At 42.7% G+C, this 21086-nt stretch overlaps 1 protein-coding gene across 5 annotated transcripts in view; it reads left to right on the top strand.

The window, feature by feature from the left end:
• Nucleotides 1-21086, top strand: part of PDZD2 (PDZ domain containing 2) — a 324153-nt gene that overhangs the window by 146560 nt on the left and 156507 nt on the right. The window contains exon 1 of one of the 5 annotated variants that reach the window (XM_087885628.1): nt 15300-15500. The exons of the other annotated variants lie outside the window; for them this stretch is intronic. The gene's annotated coding sequence lies outside the window, so the exon portion shown is untranslated. Of the gene's footprint in view, nt 1-15299; nt 15501-21086 lie in introns of those variants that run through there. 5 annotated transcript variants of the gene reach the window in all.

Raw genomic sequence — 21086 nt, 5'->3', positions numbered from 1 at the left:
TGTCACGCTGATTATGCAGATGACTTAGCATTGCTTTCTCTTTTCATGGCAAAAAATAAGCAAGAATCTGGTGGCACCTTTAATATGCCTGTTTATTTATATAGGTGTACATTGGCTTATTTTCAAGATGCCAAAGGGTTGGTTTTTTTGAGTTTTTTTTCCTGCTGCAGTAGTAAAACCGTCCTCTAGACATTAATTTAAACATTAATCTGGTAGTGCTTTGATGATATTTTAGTCATGTAAATTCTTGCCTGTGTGAGATTGTAGTTATTTCTATTTGGGAAGCTAGAAACCCAAAGAGACAGAAAAGGACAAGATAGGGGGGACGGGGACGGACGGGACGACGACAAGTGGTAAATGCTCAGAATATTTAATATTTTTAATCCCCCCCCTACAATTTCACCTAACCCAATGATAAAGTTGCAACCTACCCCAGTCAAATCAATACAGTGTTCTTGGGATCTAGTGACCTGTGAATATTGCTATGTCTGTATCTTCCTTTGGGTTTTTTTCCCCCCTAGCTGGTGCTCATGAGTTCTGATTCAGTCTCAGCTACGTGGACCATTATAGTGATTTAATATGAGCATTTGCGCTATAAGATATATAAGCAACGTCCTTTCCTTCTTCAGAATTAGAACAGAGAGAGGAGTCCTGTTAACAACCTTCATTAAATAAATACCATAAGGGCAGTAAAAGAATTAGCAATGTTACAGGTCTAGTCTTAGATCATTTATTGGCTATTGACTGTAACTCTGCCATGTTTGGTCTAAAGTTATAAGCCCCTGGAATTCATTGGCTGGATTTCCACAGTGCATTAAAGTCTAATGCAGGGGTGTCAAACTTGATTTCATTGAGGGCCACATTGGGGGGGGGCATGGCCAGTTCGGGTGTGGCCAGCTTGATGTCACTCGTGTGGAGAGGTGCCTGTGGGGGCTCGAGTGCTCTGCCAGCGAAAATGGGCTCCTGAGCTCTATTTTCCGCTGCGGATGAGCTCCTGCAACCCTCTACGAGCTAAAATGGAGCTTGGGAGGGCCAGGTGTGGCCCCCACAAGCTCTGTTTTGAGCTGTGATGGTCTCCTGCAACCCTCTGCCAGCCAAAACTGAGCTCAGGAGGGCCGATCCTTCGCTGTTTCCAGGGCGGCCCCACAGGCTAGATCTAAGTACCCCACAGGCCGGATCTGGCCCGCAGGCCTTGAATTGGACACCCCTGGCCTAATGTTTAATTTTGACTTAGTATATTGTGTGAACACTATCACTATTGTTCTAGAATAGAGTAGAGTAGAGTAGAGTAGAGTAGAGTAGAGCAGAGCAGAGCAGAGCAGAACAGAACAGAACAGAACAGAACAGAACAGAACAGAACAGAACAGAATAGAATAGAATAGAATAGAATAGAATAGAATAGAATTCTTTATTGGTCAAGTGTGATTGGACACACAAGGAATTTGTCTTTGGTGCATATGCTCTCAGTGTACATAAAAAGGCAAGATACACTCGTCAAGAATCACAAGGCACAACACTTAATGATAGTCATTGGTACAATAAGCAATCTAATCATACTAGGAAATAATCAATATAAATATAAATCGCAAGCATACAAGTAACAAAGTTGCAGTCATGCAGTCACAAGTGGGAGGAGAATGGTGACAGTAACGATGAGAAGACCAGTAGGAATAGTAATGCAGCCTTAGTGAATAGTTTGACAGTGTTGAGGGAATTATTTGTTTAGCAGAGTGATGGCGTTCGGGAAAAAAATATTCTTGTGTCTAGTTGTTCTGGTGTGCAGTGCTCTATAGCGTCGTTTTGAGGGTAGGAGTTGAAACAGTTTATGTCCAGGATGCGAGGGGTCTGTAAATATTTTTACAGCCCTCTTTTTGACTCTTGCAGTATACAGGTCCTCAATGGAAGGCAGGTTGGTAGCAATTGTTTTTTCTGCAGTTCTAATTATCCTCTGAAGTCTGTGTCTGCCTTGTTGGGTTACAGACCCAACCCAAACTATAGTTGATGGTTTGATGTCCTCCTTACCACTATAGCTTCAATCAGCTGTAGTTCAGGTAAAGCATATAGTATATGTGTTAACTGAGTCACAGAGTGTCTTTATATGAATTTGAAATCTCAGTAACTGGGCTTACAAATCGGGAGGTGGTCTCCTGTGTTAGATATAAGCCAAAGAGAGTAGACTTGGGGCAGGAAACTGGTAGAACTAAAAAAGATGTTCTGCTGTGTTCAAGCATATCCTGTTCATAGGTGGAATGCATGAATACATAATAAATGCCTTATCTGGGATATTTTGCAGTCATGTCTCATCTTCCTTGAGAAATCAAACTTGTTCTGGTGCCTCCTGTTTTCTTTTACCCCCTCATTCCTCTGTGCTATAAAGCTTTGGAAGTGTGGATGTTCTTCAACTTTAATCATAGCATCCTCAAATCCTGGCAAGAGAACTCGGACAGCCCATCTGCTTTTGATTTTAAGGCTTTTAAAAGTGCAGCTGGAAGAGCAGGAACCTTACCGATGAAACAAGAGGGATGGAGGAGGCAGACAGCCCATGAAACAGTCTTTTCAGGGCACTCCACAGGTTGTCTCAGGATGGGCCACTAACAACTCAGGATGGGCCACTAACAACTGTCTTCTTGTCTGGCTTTTATTCAAAAGACAATGGTTGTTACCTTCTCAGGATTGTTGTTGTTAGTTGCGAAGTCATGTCCGATTCCATCGTGACCCCATGAACAACGTTCCTCCAGGCCTTTCTGTACTCTACCATCCCCCGGAGACCATTTAAGCTCACGCCGACTGCTTCAGTGACTCTATCCAGCCACCTCATTCTCTGTTGTCCCCTTCTTTTTTTGCCCTCAATCATTCCCAGCACTAGGCTCTTCTCCAGTGAGTCCTTCCTTCTCATCAGGTGGCCAGAGTATTTGAGTTTCATCTTCAGGATCTGGCCTTCTAAAGAGCAGTCAGGGTTGATCTCCTCTAGGACTGACTTGTTTGTTCGCCTTGCAGTCCAAGGGACTCGCAGGAGTCTTCTCCAGCACCATAGTTCAAAGGCCTCAATTCTTTGGCGCTCAGCCTTCCTTATGGTCCAACTTTCACAGCCATACATTGCAACTGGGAAAACCATAGCCTTGACTAGACGCACTTTTGTTGGCAAGGTGATGTCTCTGCTTTTTAGGATGCTTTTCTCAGGATAACCTAAACTAAAATTGCCTCTAGGTTCTTCTGTTGGATTTCATAGAAGTACATGAACAGCCACAGTGAAAACAGAGCTTTGTACAACAACCTTGACTTTGAGACAAATCCAGCCAATATTGAGATTCTGAAGGCAGGAGATCAAATTTTTAGAGTCTAAAGAAGATGGTAAGGCAAGGAACTCCAGGGGTTTAGGGATTGCTGGCCTACCATGCTCTTGGAAGGATTATGTTCAAAACCCCTTCAACTGTCACTGCGTTACCAGGAGAGGGTAATTTAATCAGGACCAGGAAAAAAATGTGCAAATGCATTGATTGGCACTTGCTACCCAATTTTAAGTTTGCCATATCATAATCACTGTCAGTTACAAAAGGAATAAGTGAAATGCAGAGATGTCAGCTGGCACAGAATGATCATAGCAGCTTATACCTGCTCGATGGAGGGAAGAAGTTTATTGATCATCTCCTCTGAGTTGTCCATCATCTTCCACCTCCTGATCCAGCCCAGACATTGTTTGGATCCCAACTTTTGGCTTCAGCCTAAGGAATGAGAAAATTGGACTGTTACCCTTTCTGCTTAAGTTAGCTTTCTTTAGAAGACTATCCGGCTCAGTGGTGCCTTTACCGAGCCAGCTTTTAGGTCACTGCAGAATTGATTTATTCTTAAAATCACATTTATCTCTATCTTGCTGTGTGCCAGAGGCTGAAAGTACTCTTATAGCCTTCCCCTTCCAAAGGAAAAAAAGTTTGAAAGTGGCATTAAAGATTTAAAAGGTGCTGAGGTGGTGACAGTTACTTAAATGGTGCCCTCCAAAGCAGTCCCCCCTCCCCCCGGGAAGTGTGTAAAGTAGAAACTTGCAGAAATAGTTCATCCCAGGACATAAAATGAGACTCTCGTATTGGCTGTGATGAGACCAAATATGTTCTTGAATTATTTTAGTCCTGGAATTCAGGATCCTACGCAACAGTGGTGGGATTCAAATTTTTTTACTACCGGTTCTGTGGGCGTGGCTTGGTGGGTGTGGCTTGGTGACATGGCAGGGGAAGGATACTGTAAAATCTCCATTCCCACCCCACTCCAGGGGAAGGTTACTGCAAAATCCCCATTTCATTCCAATCAGCTGGGACTCGGGAGGCAGAGAATAGATGGGGGCGGGGCCAGTCAGAGGTGGTATTTACCAGTTCTCCGAACTACTCAAAATTTCCACTACTGGTTCTCCAGAACTGGTCAGAACCTGCTGAATACCACCTCTGCTAAGCAGGCATCCGTTTTTTAAACGGTCACAGGTATTTATTTATCTCCTCCCCATCTCACAAAATGTATGTATCGTCCTTTTAATTGAGGAGAGACTAATCAATGTTCTCCTCTTGGCAAATTCTTTCCCTGAAGTTCCCTACTGATTTTTTTTTTAAATATAAATTCACCTTTAGAGAGAGGCTTGTGCTAAATTCTGGGTTACATTCAACTTCAGGACTGTCTAACCTTGGCAACTTTAAGACTTGTGGACTTCAACTCCCAGAATTCCTCAGCCAATCATGGACACCTGTGGTCTAGACCAGGGGTCTCCAACCTCGGCCACTTTAAGCCTGGAGGACTTCAACTCCCAGAATTCCCCAGCCAGCAAAATCTGTGGAATTCTGGGAGTTGAAGTCCTCCAGGCTTAAAGTGGCCGAGGTTGGAGACTCCTGGTCTAGATTGCTTTTTTAAAAAAAACCTTGATATTGTATAAGTACCAGCTTTCTTGCTTGGGATTTTATTTTCCTAGTTCTGCCCTTTGATGGACTTGCCTAAGTCCGGTCTCTTTTTAAAAGTCTCCCCAAGGAGGATTGTAGGTTTGATCAGGTTAGGAAGTACATTTACCTGACCTACTTTTCTTTGATTTTATAATACTCCTATCTCTGACTCAAAAAGCTGATAATATAAATCCTTAACATAAAAGCATATATTTTACTAAAAAGGAAAATAACATTTAGTAGTTGGCCATTGTGATTTCAGCAGTGTATTGCTAGATATCTGTCTTTGAATTGTTGGTTGCACGTGAAAATGTAAAATATTGCACAAGTAGGATTTACTTTTCTTACTTACTTTTTTCTTCAATGCTTGCTTCTTAGTCATTGACTTAAGAACTCCTGGAGGTAAAAGGTCAGAAAATCCTTGCACCATCTTGATTTTACTGTCCTTCTGCTAGAAAAACATGCAGAATCCACTTCTTTAAGAAGTTATAGAATACTGTTAGCTTTATTCATTTATTGTCTCACTAAAGAACAGTGTAATTAAAAAAATATACAACTGTAAGTAATGATGGCATGGATTTTCCTCTAGCTGCTTGAAGACCAAAGACCTTCTGGAAGAACTAGATTCTCACAATTGTGCTTTTGGGAGGAAGGAGGGGAGCAGTCTTCAAGGATACTTATTTCCCATCTTTATTATTTTTGTAAATAAGTTAAGATGGTGAACACACATAATATTCCTTCCTCCTCCTATTTTTTCCACAACAAACCTGTGAGGTAGGTTGGGCTGAGAGAGAGTGACTGGCCCAAGTTGATCCAGCTGGCTTTCATGCTGAAGGCGTGAGTAGAATTCACAGTCTTCTAGTGATTGGCCCAAAGTCATTCATCTGCCTTTCATGTCTAAGGCAGACTAGAACTCATAGTCTCCTAGTTCTAGCCTGGTGCTTTAATCACTAGAGCAAACTGGCTTAACAAAACATCTGGTCCATCCCATTGTATCTGTTGTGTGCAGCTTCGAGCCTTACTATCGCCCATTATCATGGGTATGTCTAGTTTGTTGAAAAGAAGGACTAGGGGTGACTAGGCAGTGTTCCAATAGCTGAAGGGCTGCCACAGAGAAGAGGGAGAGGGAGCTATTCTCCAAAGCACCTGAGGGCAGGACAAGAAGCAATGGGTGGAAACTAATCAAGGAGAGAAGCAACCTAGAACTAAGGAGAAATTTCCTAACAGCTAGAATAATTAATCAATGGAACAACTTGCCTCCAGAAGTTGTGAATGCTCCAACACTGGAAGCTTTTAAGAAGAGATTGGATAACCATTTGTCTGAAGTGGTGTAGGGTTTCCTGCCTGAGTAGGGGTTTGTACTAGAAGACCTCCAAGGTCCCTTCCAACTCTGTTTCCTGCCTAAGCAGGGCATTGGACTAGAACCGTGATGGCGAACCTATGGCACGCATGCCGGAAGTGTCACGCAGAGCCATCTCTCCAGGCATGTGAGCCGTCGCCCGTTGCTCTTCCGGGTTCCGGCACGCCAGCCAGCTAGTCTTCACGTGTATGGGATCGCCGGAAACTGGAAGAGCAGCTGCCCGGCGCACATGTGCGTGCCGGGAAGATGATCTTCCGGTTTCTGGCGACCGCATGCGCACCAGCCAGCCGATCTTTGTGCGTGCACACGTACCAGAAACCGGAAGACCAGGTGGCCGGTGCGCATGTGCACTGGGCGGCTGCTCTTCTCGTTTTTGGCATGTGTGCACATGCACGCCAGCACACACACCCATTTCGGCACTCGGTGCCAAAAAGGTTCGCTAGCACTGGACTAGAAGATCTCCAAGGTCCCTTCCAACTCTGTTATTCTATCACTGCTTTTCTTACTATGTCTCCCTATTCCCTCCCTTCTCATCGTTCCCACCACCCATCTCCTCCCACTTATGACTGTATGACTGTAATCCTGTTGCTGGTATCCTTATGATTTATATTGATGTTATTTCCTGATTGCTTATTTGTAACCTATGACTATCATTAAGTGTTGTACCTTATGATTCTTGATGAAGGTATCTTTTCTTTTATGTACACTGAGAGCATATGCACCAAGACAAATTCCTTGTGTGTCCAGTCACACTTGGCCAATAAAAAATTCTATTCTATTCTGTTCTGTTCTGTTCTATTCTATTCTATTCTATTCTATTCTATTCTATTCTATTCTATTCTATTCTATTCTATTCTATTCTATTCTATTCTATTCTATTCTATTCTACTGCAAAACGGTGCCAATGTGATACAGTGGTTAAGATATTGGACTTGGAGTAGGGAAACCCACCTCAGTCATAGATGTTTGCAAGGTGATTTGTCCCCGGTTGCTCTTTCTCTTCCCTACCTGACAAGGTAGTTCTAGGAAAACAAAATAGAAGGAAGTGCTATGCATAATTCCATCAGTTCTTGAATGAAAGTTGGGATATATATATATTTAATATAAAAAAGTCCTTGACTGGTTAATCATATGCCTCTTAAGTGAATCTGGCTTTCGCCATTGAATTTACTTGTTGGAACCCAGCTGGGAAGGTCGCAAATGAGGATCATATGACCCTATGATGCTGCAACCACTGTAAATACATGTTGGGTACCAAGCACTTGAATTGCAATCATATGACCACAGGGATGCTGCAACAGTTGTAAATGTGAGGACTTGTCATAAGTCACTTTTTTTCAGCGCTATTGTAACATGGAAACAGTCACTAAAGCAATGACTGTAAGTCGAGGGTTACCTGTATTGGACATGGAAGATGGAAATACCTTGGGGGTAAAGTGCTGTTTATACCACCAATGAGCCATGGTGGCGCAGTGGTTAGAATGCAGTATTGCAGGCTGACTCTGCCCACTGCCAGGAATTTGATCCTGACTGGTTCAAGGTTGACTCAGCCGTCCATCCTTCTGAGGTTGGTAAAATGAGAAGCCAGATTTTTTGGGGGGGGGGGAGAATATGCTGATGCTGTAAATCACTCAGAGAGTGCTGTAAGTTTTTGCTAGTTTATAGTTTCCGCTCCTTATTTATAGGCATAAGCCGTGGTGGCGCAGTGGTTAAAGTGTAGTACTGCAGGCTACTTCTGCTGACTGCTTGTTGCCTGTAATTTGGCAGTTCAAATCTCACCAGGTTCACGGTTGACTCAGCCTTCCATCCTTCCAAGGTGGGTAAAAAAGAGGACCCAGATTGTTGGTGTTCTGCCCCAGCTACTGACCCCAAAGAACGCAGCACACACGAAGTCTGTACAAACCTTAGTTTACTAAATTAAATCAGTTTTTTTTTCAAACAAAGGCTATTAATTAACTTTCTTAACAGCCTACAAGAATCCAAAGAATAAATAATCGTAATCTTACTAGGATTGGCAGAAAGCCCAGAAGCAATTTGCAGGACACTGATAAAAGAACTAAGATCCAGACACGAAGGAGAGTGAACGAAGTTGTTCCCTGCAAATTGCCTCAGTCTTCGCCCTTTCTTAAATAGGCTAAGGGAGTGGCCAATTACCCCCAAGCCTTACTCTCGAGGAGACCTCCTCCTGAGGAGCCACTCCTGCCTTTTGGCAGCTCTGCGTGCCTGTGCATCAAGAAGAGGCTCCTCCTCTTCTTCCTCTTCACCCATGGAAGCTTCTGGAGGTTCTGAAGGCCCTGGCTGAATCCCCACCTCTGGCACCACATCTTCTCCAGCCTCCTCATTGTCTGACTCGAGTGCCAGCTGCATAGGCTGCTGGCGCAGCACCACACCAGCCTCCTCGCTGTCGGAATCAGCTACTAGCTGCACAGGCCTCTGACGGGCCACAACAGTTGGGGACAATAGGCTGACTCTGTAAACCTCTTAGAGAGGGCTGTAAAGCGCTGTAAAGCGGTATATAAGTCTAAGTGCTATTGCTATTGCTAAAGGCTATAACCTAAACCAGGGCTGTCAATCTCCTGGCCCATAGGCTGGATGCATCACACACTGGCCACGCTCACGCCCGGTTTAGTGAAGGGGGGAAAAGTCCCAAACGTCACATGATGCTGCTGTGATGACGTGAGTTTGACATCCCTGACCTAGACTGTGCCATAATTAGAGGTCTGCACAAATATATCTCATTCCTTCCTTCCACTCACTCACACACACACACACACACACACACACACACACTCTTACACTTTTCTCATTGTCCTATATTTGTCAAAATTATTGCATTCTCATCCCTGGCAAAGACAGACTTGCTTAATTAAGTGCAGGCGTTGGGGTTGGCTCATCCCTGGGAGAAAATCTTGGCTAACAATTTTAGAAACGAGAGCCTTTTGTTGATTCCGATTTTTCATCTGCTCTTACTACATACTCAGGAATCACCAATCCTTCCTTGCTAACACAAGAACTGGCTAGGATCCTCCTGATAAATTAGGGCTTGCAATATGAGTGATATGACTTTTCCCTATCACAAGCTGGAACCTGTTTGCTAAAGTAAAGTATGTTGCAAGTTAGGTTTTCACTTTTCGAAGGTACATTACTCAAGTACATTCTCTGGTAACTTGATGACTCACCTAGAAAAGTAGATGTCATGTCTTCCACATTAAAAGAGACAATATTTCCTGCAACAATTGAAATATAAATACAGGTGGTCCTCGATTTACGACAGTTCATTTAATGACCGAAGTTACAACAACACTGAAAAAAGTGAGTTATGATCGTTTTTCACACTTACAACTGTTATGGCATTCCCATGGTCACTTGATCAAAATTCAGACACTTCACAGCTGATTCATATTTATGACGGTTGCGGTGTCCTGGGGTCATATAGTCCAGTGGTGGGTTTCAAAATTTTTTACTACTGGTTCTGTGGGTGTGGCTTGGTGGGCGTGGCATGGCTTGGTGGGCGTGGCAGGGGAAGGGTACTGTAAAATCTCCATTCTCTCCCCAATCCAGGGGAAGGATACTGTAAAATCTCCATTTCCTCCCCAATCCAGGGGAAAGTTACTGCAAAATCCCATTCCCTCCCCAATCAGCTAGGACTTGGGAGGCAGAGAATAGATGGGGGCGGGGCCAGTCAGATTTTTTACTACCGGTTCTCTGAACTACTCAAAATGTCCACTACCGGTTTTCCAGAACTGGTCAGAACCTGATGAAACCCACCTCTGATATAATCCCCTTTTGCAACCTCCTGACAAGCAAAGTCAATGGGGAAGCCAGATTCACTTAACAACCGTGTTACTACGGTAACTCAACAGTGATTCACTTAACAACTAAGGCGAGGAAAGTCGTAATTCACTTAACAAATGTCTTGCTTAGCAACAGAAATATTGGGCTCAATTGTGGTCATATGTCAAGGACTATCTGTAAATAACTATGCTCCTGTAAGAGAGCTTTCTTCAGGTAGTTAATCTTCTGGATATTTACCTCTTGGTTTGATCTTGTTGATGATCCCCTCATTTATGCCTATTTCTATTTTACCTGTCACATCTCTCTTTACAATGTTGCAAATAATAAATCTGTAAACATCTGTAAAATCTGATTCTTAACTGACTGCAAAGATCCTGGTCATCTCTCACCTTGATCAGGTAATTTCTTCCTTTCTGATCTTCCACTACAGCATTGCTATCCAAAACGAACCGTACCAACATATATATTAAAACTTGGCACTTGCTTTTTGTCTGCTCCCATTTGCAATGAAAAACTCATTTTAATACAGTTAGAGCCTTATAGTTTAGGAAGGAAAATGAATTGGTCCACATGGTAAAAAGTGAATGAAATTAGGCAGGGTAATGGAGAAAATATGGAGATTTGAGCCCTTCGTCATATCAAACTATGGACTTCCCAATGAAGTTGAACAATCAGAGAGCTAAATTAGATCCAAGGAAGAATTTCCTAGCATATCTGAATGGTCGAATTCCCTTCTAAACATAGAAGTGACCATTTGGGATGGTTTTAAAGGGAATTTGATTGATTCAGAGAAATCAAGTTGCTGCTTATTTTCTTCTGTATGATTGATCTCCGAATAAGATGTAGAATGATGCTGTTCGCTTAGGTCCTGCATGAAGTTTTCATGTAGACATCAAATTGGTCATGATAGTAAAGATGGCACTAGAATTGATGGCCCTTTATTCATTTTTGGAAGGGCTGTGTTATATTTTGGGTTCTCGTCTTTACCTGCTTATCCCTGCTTACACGTCACTCAGATCTCACCCACCACACTTATCTGCTGAAGGTTTCCTGTCTTCTCAAACAGTTTATTCCTCCTCCTTATATGATGTCACTTTTAACTTTTTTTTAAACTTACTGGCTGGGAAATTCTGGAAATTGAAGTCCACAAGTGCCAAGGTTGAGAAATACTGGGTTACTGCAAGGAGATATATAAGGACCTGCCTTTTAAAATAACCTGAGAAACGTCAACCAATCTAGAATAGAGCAGCAAGACAATTAGGATTGAATTACATGGTCTGATCAGAACAACACACAGTTTATGTACTCTAGCATGGCAAATTTAATTTTGCATGTTTTGTAAAACTAGGAGGACTCCATAGACCCACTTTTCAGGAGGGCTTGGAGGATTAAATAATCAACATTTGGTCTCTGCTGTGTTTCTGGTATCTGTAAACGAAAATTTCCAAGGTTGAGAAACAATGCTCTAGGGATAAATAACTGATTGTGTTCAAGTGTGGTTTGAGTGAACTTCTCCTGCTCCTTAACTTCTCTCAGAAGCCCATCAAGTTCTTGTAAAATTCCATGGAACCCTGGCCCACATTTTCTCTCTAAAGTCAACACAATTTTTAAAACTCTAACCTCAAAACTGAGAGAAGTTGAAAAGGGTAGACAACTATGATACTGCAGGATCCAATCTGCAAACCAGAGGTTTTGTTGTCCGAGTTTTTGGACTCGTGCTGGAGCCGATCTTCAGGGAACTTCTCTCTAGAAGAGTGTGTGCTTTGGGCTGTTGATACTGTGCAGTCCATCATAGCTAGTCCATTAAAAACTGCCCTTGATAACATCTCTCTCCAAGAAGTTGAGCAGAATCCATTCCTTTCTATCACCCATTATTTCAGATTGCTTTTTATGTGGAGGTGCCAGAGGCTGATCAGGAGGAAGAGGCTTTCTACATGCGGAGCACAAGCTCTCATCAGCAAATGGCAGCTTCCATGCTCCATTAGGACACTCATGAGAAAGTCCTGCCAACTAGGCACTTGGTGGAAAACTTCGATTTATGTGTGTGTGTCACGGGCGAAACGTCTCCTAGGCTCCTCCGCCAGAATCCATTTATCTTTTCTCTGTTTTAGTGAAACAAGAAGAATATTACTTTCCCCGATATGTACTAATTGCCTTTTTAATTTTCAGGAATGGGATGCTTCCCATGCTCAAACTCAGCTAAGCTTAGCCAGTTTGTCTGCCCATATGCAGTCTCTAGGAGCTTAGCTAAGTGAGAATTGGAATGGCTTGGCATCCCTATTACGGCTTTCAAGGCAACCACAAACTATTCCCTTCTAGCCACTTATACTAGCCTAGGAAACCAGTCAGGTGAAGCATTTTATTAAAGCAAATGCATTCTTATTTTGTTACTCTGAAATTCTTATATATATATATAACTCACCGCTTGCAAATAAAAATATGGCTACGCTCATTACCTCTCCATCTGCAATATGTTTACAGATATAGAAACACAGCAGAGTGTGAATGTTAATTACTTAATCCTCCAATCCCTCGTGAAAACGGGAGTTTATGGAGTCCTCCTAGGTTTTACAAGACATGCAAAATTAAGGTTGCCATGCCAGAGCAGACAGAGTTTGAACATCAGCATTCTGAATAGAGGCTAGAAACAAAGCATTCGCCAACAGAGATGACAAAACACTGATCTTAGTTCAGCCCTGGTTGTCTTGCTGCTCTGTTCTGGATTGGTTGAAGTTTCTCAGATTATTTTAAAAGGCAGGTCCTTATACTTCTCTGCAGTAATCCAATATTTCTCAATCATGGCACTTGTGGACTTCATTTCCCAGAATTCCCCAGCCAGCACGCTTGAAAAAAGTTAAAGATGACATCATACAAGGAGGAAGAATAAATTGTTTGAGAAGACAACTGAGCCGATCAATTTGGTAAAACAATGCTCTGTTGGTCTGAAATATTTATATCCAAAGTAGGTAATCTGCTACATTTGCACTCTCCTCCATTTTTTACTTCCTTTTAGTCTTTTAATTAAAAAAATATTATAGCTGGTATGTTGCAAAGTGTTGGTAGGACATCACATGGGTACAACTCTATTACATACAACATAAATACAATTTTGTAAAAGGGTTGACAGAGTTCGGATGGAAATACATAATGTTTTCTGACATTTATTATCTAATGAGCTGGTAAAGGTTATGTTGCAGAGTTTGGATCTTATTGGCTTAGTCATAGTACATGTCCAAGGGCAGGGTTTTACCATAGGCAGATAGCTCAAGTTCTGGCAGATAACTTGAAGGACTGTTGAAATTTAAAAAGTCAGGCCAGCTCTTTGGTGGATGAAAAGGGGCAGAAAGCAGAGTCCATGTGCCTCTGACTTTGGTAATATTGACTAAGGGTCCTGACTGAGTTAAGCTCCAGAATTTACAGTGAAAGATGTTTCCCCTGCCTGTCAGTATAAAAAGATCTGCCTCCAGCCACAGTGCCACTATCAGGTCTCTGGTTCATAAAACTATAGAGAAAGACCCTAATTAGTAGACAAGGTCTAGTGCAGGAGATAGCTGTCTTTTGTGTAGGAAAGTTATCCTTAAGGGACCTCTGTTGATCTTTAAAATATGGGTACTCTTACCCATATTTAATGAATATAGTTGTAGTACTACAGTCATAAAGCAAACATTAGTTAGTTCTCCTTATTCAGATTTATACTGGAAGAAGATCAAGAGTAGGCAATACAGTAGATTTGGCCAACCTTGTCTGGTTATTTCCCTTTCTTCTTTCAGTCTGGAGATGTATTGAGTCAAAGAGGAACTCCCTAATTCTGAGAAGGGAAAATATGTTTTTTTAAGGATCTCCCTAATTCTGAGAAAGGAAAATATGTTTTTTTTTTTTATTGAGAAGGATAATGAAGGCTATTAATGCCTCTTCCCACTCACCTTCCCACTTTTTCCAGAACTCTGGAGAAAAGCGATATCTGAGCATTTCCTCAAGTTATATTGTAGGTATTCCTCAACTTACAACTGCAATTGGGACCAGAATTTCTGGCATAAATCATTGCTGTCATAAGTTAAGTCACGATGTGATCGGACTGGATTTTACAACCATTTTATGGTGGTGGTTGTAAAGCGAGTCACAGCCGTCGTTAAGCATATCATGTAGTTGTTAAGTGAATCCAGCTTTTCTGATGGCTTTGGGTACACAGCATCCCTAACCCTAGGCACCACGAATCACAATCCCGTGACTGCAGGATACTACAACCCTTTGTAAATGCATGGCAGTGAATTATGATTGCATGACCACAGGAAAGGGGGCAATTTTGCAACAGTCTTAAGTGAAAATTTAGGTCCTAAGTTACTTTTGCAGAGGCTGTCATCGTTCCAAACCATGGTTAAACCAAAGACTAAGGATGGGGGTTAATTCTCCGAGGTTGTGGGTTGGTTTCCGAACATTTCATTACCAGGCTAGTGTCAGCCCTGGAGGCCATCTTTTTCTTTGGATCTTCAGGGCTGCCACACTTAGTGCTGTGGGAAACTGGGAGGGGGGATTGCATGGAGTTGTAGAGATATCTAGCCATAATAACATTCTTTTCTCTGGGAGTCAAGGACATTCAGCCTGCACCTGGAGTGGCGTGACTGGGTGGCATCTCCAGTTGGGATGATGCATTGATTGGACCATGTGATGGACATGTGGGTGCAGGAGAAGGGACTTGGACTTTCTTTTGGGTGGGGAAAACCGGGAAGCTTTCAGATTTGGGTTTTCCCAGATGTGCCAATATGACATCTCTAATAAAATGGAACTTTGAGGAGCTTCTAGCCTTGGAGTCTTCTTTTGTTGGGGGTGTTACTTGGAAACCTGACAGCTAGGTCACATCTTCATCTTCAGGAATTTAGGGGAATTATTTGGAAACCAACCTACAAGCTCGAAGACCGAACCTCCACCCTCATCCTAACATCTGAGCTACAGATATTCTCCATTATCGCAAAAGATTGTAAGTTGAGAACTACCTGTAATGTTAATGTCAGGAAGAGCAATTTGAACAATGAATCACACTGCAAGGCCTGTGTTTAGCAAGTTCCAGGCTCCAGTGTTAAAAAAAATCCCACTTTGCAGAAAATTGCATCCTGTACAACCTACCTTTCCTTTTGTAGCATCCCAGCTGTACCAAATGCAACCTGCTCAGGGATACCTCCCTGCACTTTTCCATGCTAGAATTCAGTTCACAGTTTTGCTTGTTTCAGCAGTTCCTCATTTGGCAAAGAGGCTGTTTGTTCCTGAGGTCACTGCGAGTTCATCAAGCTCACAAGCTGGTTGAGGCAAACGGAAATCACACACAATTCATTGTTGGAGAAGGCTATGGGAAAATAAAGCTAAATAAGACAACAAGGGACTGCAGCTGTCAAAATCCATAAGATACTTGAAGGCTGAAGCTGGCGGTGAGTCTGGTAGGTAAAGAAAGCAAAATCCTGATTAGGTATCATGACGTTTTTGAACTCATTAATGTATTTCATAAAAGCTCGGTCTTACTAATACTGTTGTCACTTTGTTCATTTTGGGAAAGAAATAACCTTCTTTATAAAGGCTTCAATTATCTAGGCAAAGGACAATTGGCAAAATCATTTTATTTGACTCCTGATGGCCTTTCTCGGATTTAATCAAGGGGTGGTAAAAGGGATTTTTCTTACAAGGGTAATTGAATCTCACAGGAATTCTATCAAGCATAATTTCCAAACTATGTTAAACATGAAACTCTAGAGTTTGCATCAATTGAAAACCACTGCCATTCTCTAAGCAGAGAAAATGCTGGGCCTTTGGATCTATGATTATTTACATTTAGGGAGTTCCTCTTTCATTGAGAAGGAATCAGACAGGATGAGTTATGAATAAAATAAAGTCATGCCCTACGCAAAAGATTTTAAAATTGAGCAATGTTTTTGAGTTAAGATTGAGTTGTCCCCAGTGATAAAGCAGCTACAATTTCTGAAGGCAAATTAATTGTTCTCACAGTTAACATAATCATAATCATAAGTTTATTTGTCAAGCATATATAAGATAACAGGTAAAAGTATAAACATAATTTGAATACATGAAAAGAGTAAGTAAAAAAGGAATATTAGGACAGGGACGGTAGGCAAACTGGTGCGCTTATGCACACCCCTTACAGACCTCTTAGGAATAGGGTGAGGTCAACAGTAGACAGTTTAAGGTTAAAGTTTTGGGGGGTTGGGGAAGAAACTACAGAGTCAGGTAGTGCATTCCAGGCATTGACCATTCTGTTACTGAAGTCATATTATTTCCAACAATGGATTGAAACTAATCAAGGAGAGAAGCAACTTAAAACTAAGGAGAAACTTCCTAACACCAAGAACAATTAATCAGTGGAACAGCTTTCTGCAGAAATTGTGGGTGCTTCATCACAGGAGTCTTTTAAGGCTGGACAGCCACTCATCTGGAATGGTAGAGGGTCTTCTGCTTGAGCAGGGGGTTGGACTAGAGGACCTCCAAGGTCCTTTCAAACTCTATTCTGAATTCTAAATTGTCCAAGGTTAATATTATTTAAGTCACTTCAGTGGAAGCGATTGCCATACATAGTCTGGGGCTCAAAATATTTAGAAGTGCACCTTCTCTGTTGCAACACGTACTTTCTGGAATGAGGTTCCCCCTGAGACCGGAATGGCTCCACCCTTCTGTTGTTAGAAGGGCTTTGAAAACCTGACTTTTGAGCCAGATCTTTGGTGCAAACAACCACGTCCCTTGCTTTGCCCTTGCTTTGATCTGCTGTTCTTGAGCCAGCCATCCCAAGCTGTTGGGTGACATACATAAATTTGATAACATTATTTTAAAATTTCTGTACTGCCAATTGAGGGGAACAGTATGCCAACTGTGTATCGTTGTTTCCATCGCAATGCAAATTTGATCATTAGTTTCATGGGTAAATTCTACTGTTCATAGACCAGATCCAAATAGATAGTTTTACCTATATGAGTTAGACTGTATATGTCTAAGCATGTATTTCGTTGTGCATGTAGCAATAGGTTCCCAGTCCAGGTGACGTCAGATGAATCATCTTACAACTCATGCATGATGTAATTTGTGCCTGTCCTTTCATGATGCAAATGCAATACACAGGATTAATTCATGTTGTTTGTGCAATGATGTCACAATACACATAGCGTTTCATATCTCAACTTCTGGATTCCCATACATGCACCACTATTGTGGATGCTTAGCAGGGGTGGGTTCTAAATTTTTTTACTACTGGTTCTGTGAGTGTGGCTTATTTTGTGGGTGTGGCTTGATGGTCATATGACAATTATTTAGGATTTAGCAGAGGTACTGGTCTACCAGACTTTTAACTGTTTGCAGAGCTGTACCTATCTACCCATTTATTTTTTGCAGGCACTGGTCTACCCATTTATTTTTGCAGGCACTGATCTACTCATGTATTTTTGCAGGCACTGGTCTACTCATGTATTTTTGCAGGTACTGGTCTACTCATTTGTTTTCTTTTAACTGATCAGCTGTAGGGCGGCCTTTTGAAGCCCTGCAGCAAGAGTTTAAACAGGTTTTTTCCCTCTAACCATCAGCTGGGACTCAGGAGGCAGCAATAGATTGGGGATGGGGCCAAATAAAAGGTAAGAATAACATGTGAGTTGGGTGGGGGGGCGTACAGGGTGGGGGTGGGGCGCGTGGCGTGGGTGGGTGAGGGCAGAACCGGTTCGGTGACATATCATCACCACTACTGGCTCGGGAGAACCAGGCCGAACCGGGAGGAACCCACCACTGATGCTTAGAACTGCTGAAAATAAGGAGAAAGCATTTGGTAGGTATCAAGAGTGCATGCCTGTTCTCATATAATGGATTGGATTGTAGAGTAACCAAGCTCCGTATTCCTGCAGATTCAAAAATTAAAAGAAATAAGAGAAGAGAAATTTCCAGGCAATTAGTTTATGCATCTTTCATTCAAACTGAATTGGAGAAGTAGATTTAATATGTGCCTGCAAATGAGGATTAATTTTACTGCCTGTTAAGGGCAGATTAATGAAAGTGGTAAAGCTACATAACTGCCTGCCTTCCTTTACTTCTCTGCCACAACATGTTGGGATCATGTCTACTAGCTCAGATGCATTAACCAGGAATGGTCAGTTCTACTGAGAATCCTCAAAAATCAATATAATTCACTCAGTGATAAAGTATTCCCTTTTCAAGAGAAACCCCAAATTAGGTCTCAGTTGTTAGGGGGGGGAAAACCATAATTTGATTCAAGGCTCCTGCAAGTACTGCATGTCTATGGAGTAGAATATGCAGGTTGGTGACATGATAGCAGTATTCCAGTATTTGAGGGGCTGCCACAAAGAAGAGGGAATCAACTTATTTTCCAAAGCACCAGAAGGCAAGACAAGAAACAATGGATGGAACCTAATCAAGGAGAGAAGCAACCTAGAACTAAGGAGAAACTTCCTAACGGTGAGGACAATTAACCAGTGGAACAGCTTTGCCTTCAGAAGTTGTGGGTGCTTCATCACTGGAGGTTTTTAACAAAAGACTGGATAACCACCTATCTGAAATGGCATAGGGTCTCTTGCTTGAGCAGGGGGTTGGACTAGAAGACCTCCAAGGTCCCTTTTCCAGCTCTATTCTGATTGATTGGTAGCCTTTCAGATGCAGAGTTAATGATCATTCATTCAGCAACTGTCCCAAGTTACAGCGGTGCTTAATGAATAGTATATGTTAGGATATGGTTTGAGCCTAACAAGTTGTCCAGGCAATATATGTGTTCTGTGACTTTAATATGAATATGTATTGTGTGACTTTAAGGCTTTACTGCTAAATCATTATAATGCTGAGTCATGCTGTAATTAGGTAATGATTGGTTGTGAACGTATTTAAGCAAGGTATTGTAATGTGTTCAATTGCTGCTATGATATGCTGCCGTTGTGTATGGAGCTGATATGATATATTACCATTGAGAGGAGTTGCTAACATTCTGCTAATCATCGTTGGATGGATGCTACCATCGTGGTTTGTGAACCAGAGTGAGTGTGTTATTCTAACCAACTACTGTTTGTTTGGTAAGAAGATATCTGTAACTACTGGACTGATTTAACTGGCAAAGACTTGGAATTTGTTTAAAGACTATGAGACTGTTTTTCTACTATAAAGTAAGCTTTTGATAAACCAGTTTGCATAACTCTTATTCATTGCTCTCAGCAACGTTTCCTTGTGCATTTACTCTGCTGGTTGGTAACACAACACCAATATCCTTTTAACAGTATTTATACCCAGTCTCTGAAGTTACAGGTACAGTAGCGCCCACATGGACATCTGGACCAAAATTCAGGCCCTTGGCAGCCCAACCACATGTATTTGCAGCGGTTTTTCCATTCCTCTTCCATGCTGCTTTTGCCAGTCCTGCTACCTCGTCCTCTGCTGGCCCTGTTGACCCTCACCATCTTCTTCCTCCCGCAGTTGATGAAGTGCACTTTGGCCTTCATGGGACTGGCCACACAACGCCTTCTTCCTGAGGCTGTGTGCAGCCTTCTTCACTTGTGCACCTCCTTCTTGTAAAGTTTCCTTCTAAAAACTTACAGGAAGTCTTTGTGCAGCCATCAGCTCTCTCGCAAAGGGCCGGGAGAGACGCAGCTCAACAGCTGTGGAAAGTCAGCTGAGAATGACAGGACCAGCAAAACCCGGGGTGTGTGTGGATCAGGTCTGGGGCTAGGGCTTGGTGCCTGGGTGCCAGGGTGGCTGGCCATGGCAGAGGGCTTGTGGTGGCATTCCTCAGCAGGGGTGGTGTTGCCAGGGTTGAAACAGAAGGCTCTATTTACCACAGGTGCCACTCAGTGGTGGGTTTCAAATTTTTTTACTACTGGTTCTGTGGGTGTGGCTTGGTGGGCGTGGCTTGGTGGGCGTGGCAGGGGAAGGATACTGTAAAATCTCCATTCCTATCCCACTCCAGGGGAAGGTTACTGCAAAATCCCCATTTCCTCCCGATCAGCTGGGACTTGAGAGGCAGAGAATCGATGGGGGAGGGGCCAGTCAGAATTTTTACTACCAGTTCTCCGAACTACTCAAAATTTCCGCTACCGGTTCTCCAGAACTGGTCAGAACCTGCTGAAACCCAGCTCTGGTGCCACTGCTGAGGAGTGCCACTATGCAGGGCAGCCAGCACTTGTTTGAGATAAGTGGCTATCAAAATTAAATAAAAAGGGCAGAGATTGTGTCTCTGTGTGTGAGATAGATGTGGGGGGGACCGAGTTAAAGAGGAATCTGTCCCTTACCTTATGGCAGTGATGGTGAACCTTTTAGGCACCAAGTGCCGAAAAGGGAGCATGTACGTGTGTACGCATGCACACTTGTCAGGGCTACAACCCCGGAAGAGGCGCTGCCCAGGGCGCATGCGCACACCTGAAAATGAACTTCCGGTTTCAGCTACTGAACTTCCAATTTCAGCCAGCTACTTTTCTTTTCTCACGACGATCAGCTGGCTGGCGTGCATGCTCACACAGGAAAACGGAAGACCAGCTCTTCTAGTTTCTGGCACTCCCGCATGCAAAAAAGCCAGCTGATCATCGTGCGCGCATGCGCACCAGAAATCCGGAAGAGGAACGGGCGACGCCACGCGTGCCAGGCGACATGGCTTCACCTCGGGCACAAGTGCCATGGGTTCGCCATCGCTGCCTTATGGAATCTCGGGTCTCGGAGGGACCAAAAGCAATTGGGTTGGGTTCTTGCCTAACAAGGGACTTTTGCTTAATGACTGCAGTAGGTTTTGCAAAGATTGTCACTAAAAGATGCTGTCACGTGGCACCGCACTTTATAACCTCATTGCTTAGCAATGGAAATTAGGATCCCAATTACCGTTGTTAACCGAGGACTATCCGTAGATTTACATGCTTGTTGGTAAGTCCAAATAACGGGGTGGGGAAGATTGGTCTTTGCACCTCATTTAGAATTTCTGAGTCACTAGCTTGCTCAGTGTTGTGAATGAAACGGAAGGCAAAGCAATTGAGCTTCAGCTTTGAACACGC

Source organism: Pantherophis guttatus, chromosome 2 (assembly GCF_059756535.1).
Source record: "Pantherophis guttatus breed Tessera chromosome 2, ASM5975653v1, whole genome shotgun sequence".
NCBI classification, from domain to species: Eukaryota; Metazoa; Chordata; class Lepidosauria; order Squamata; family Colubridae; genus Pantherophis; species Pantherophis guttatus.
This window is presented reverse-complemented; position numbering and strand designations above follow the sequence as displayed.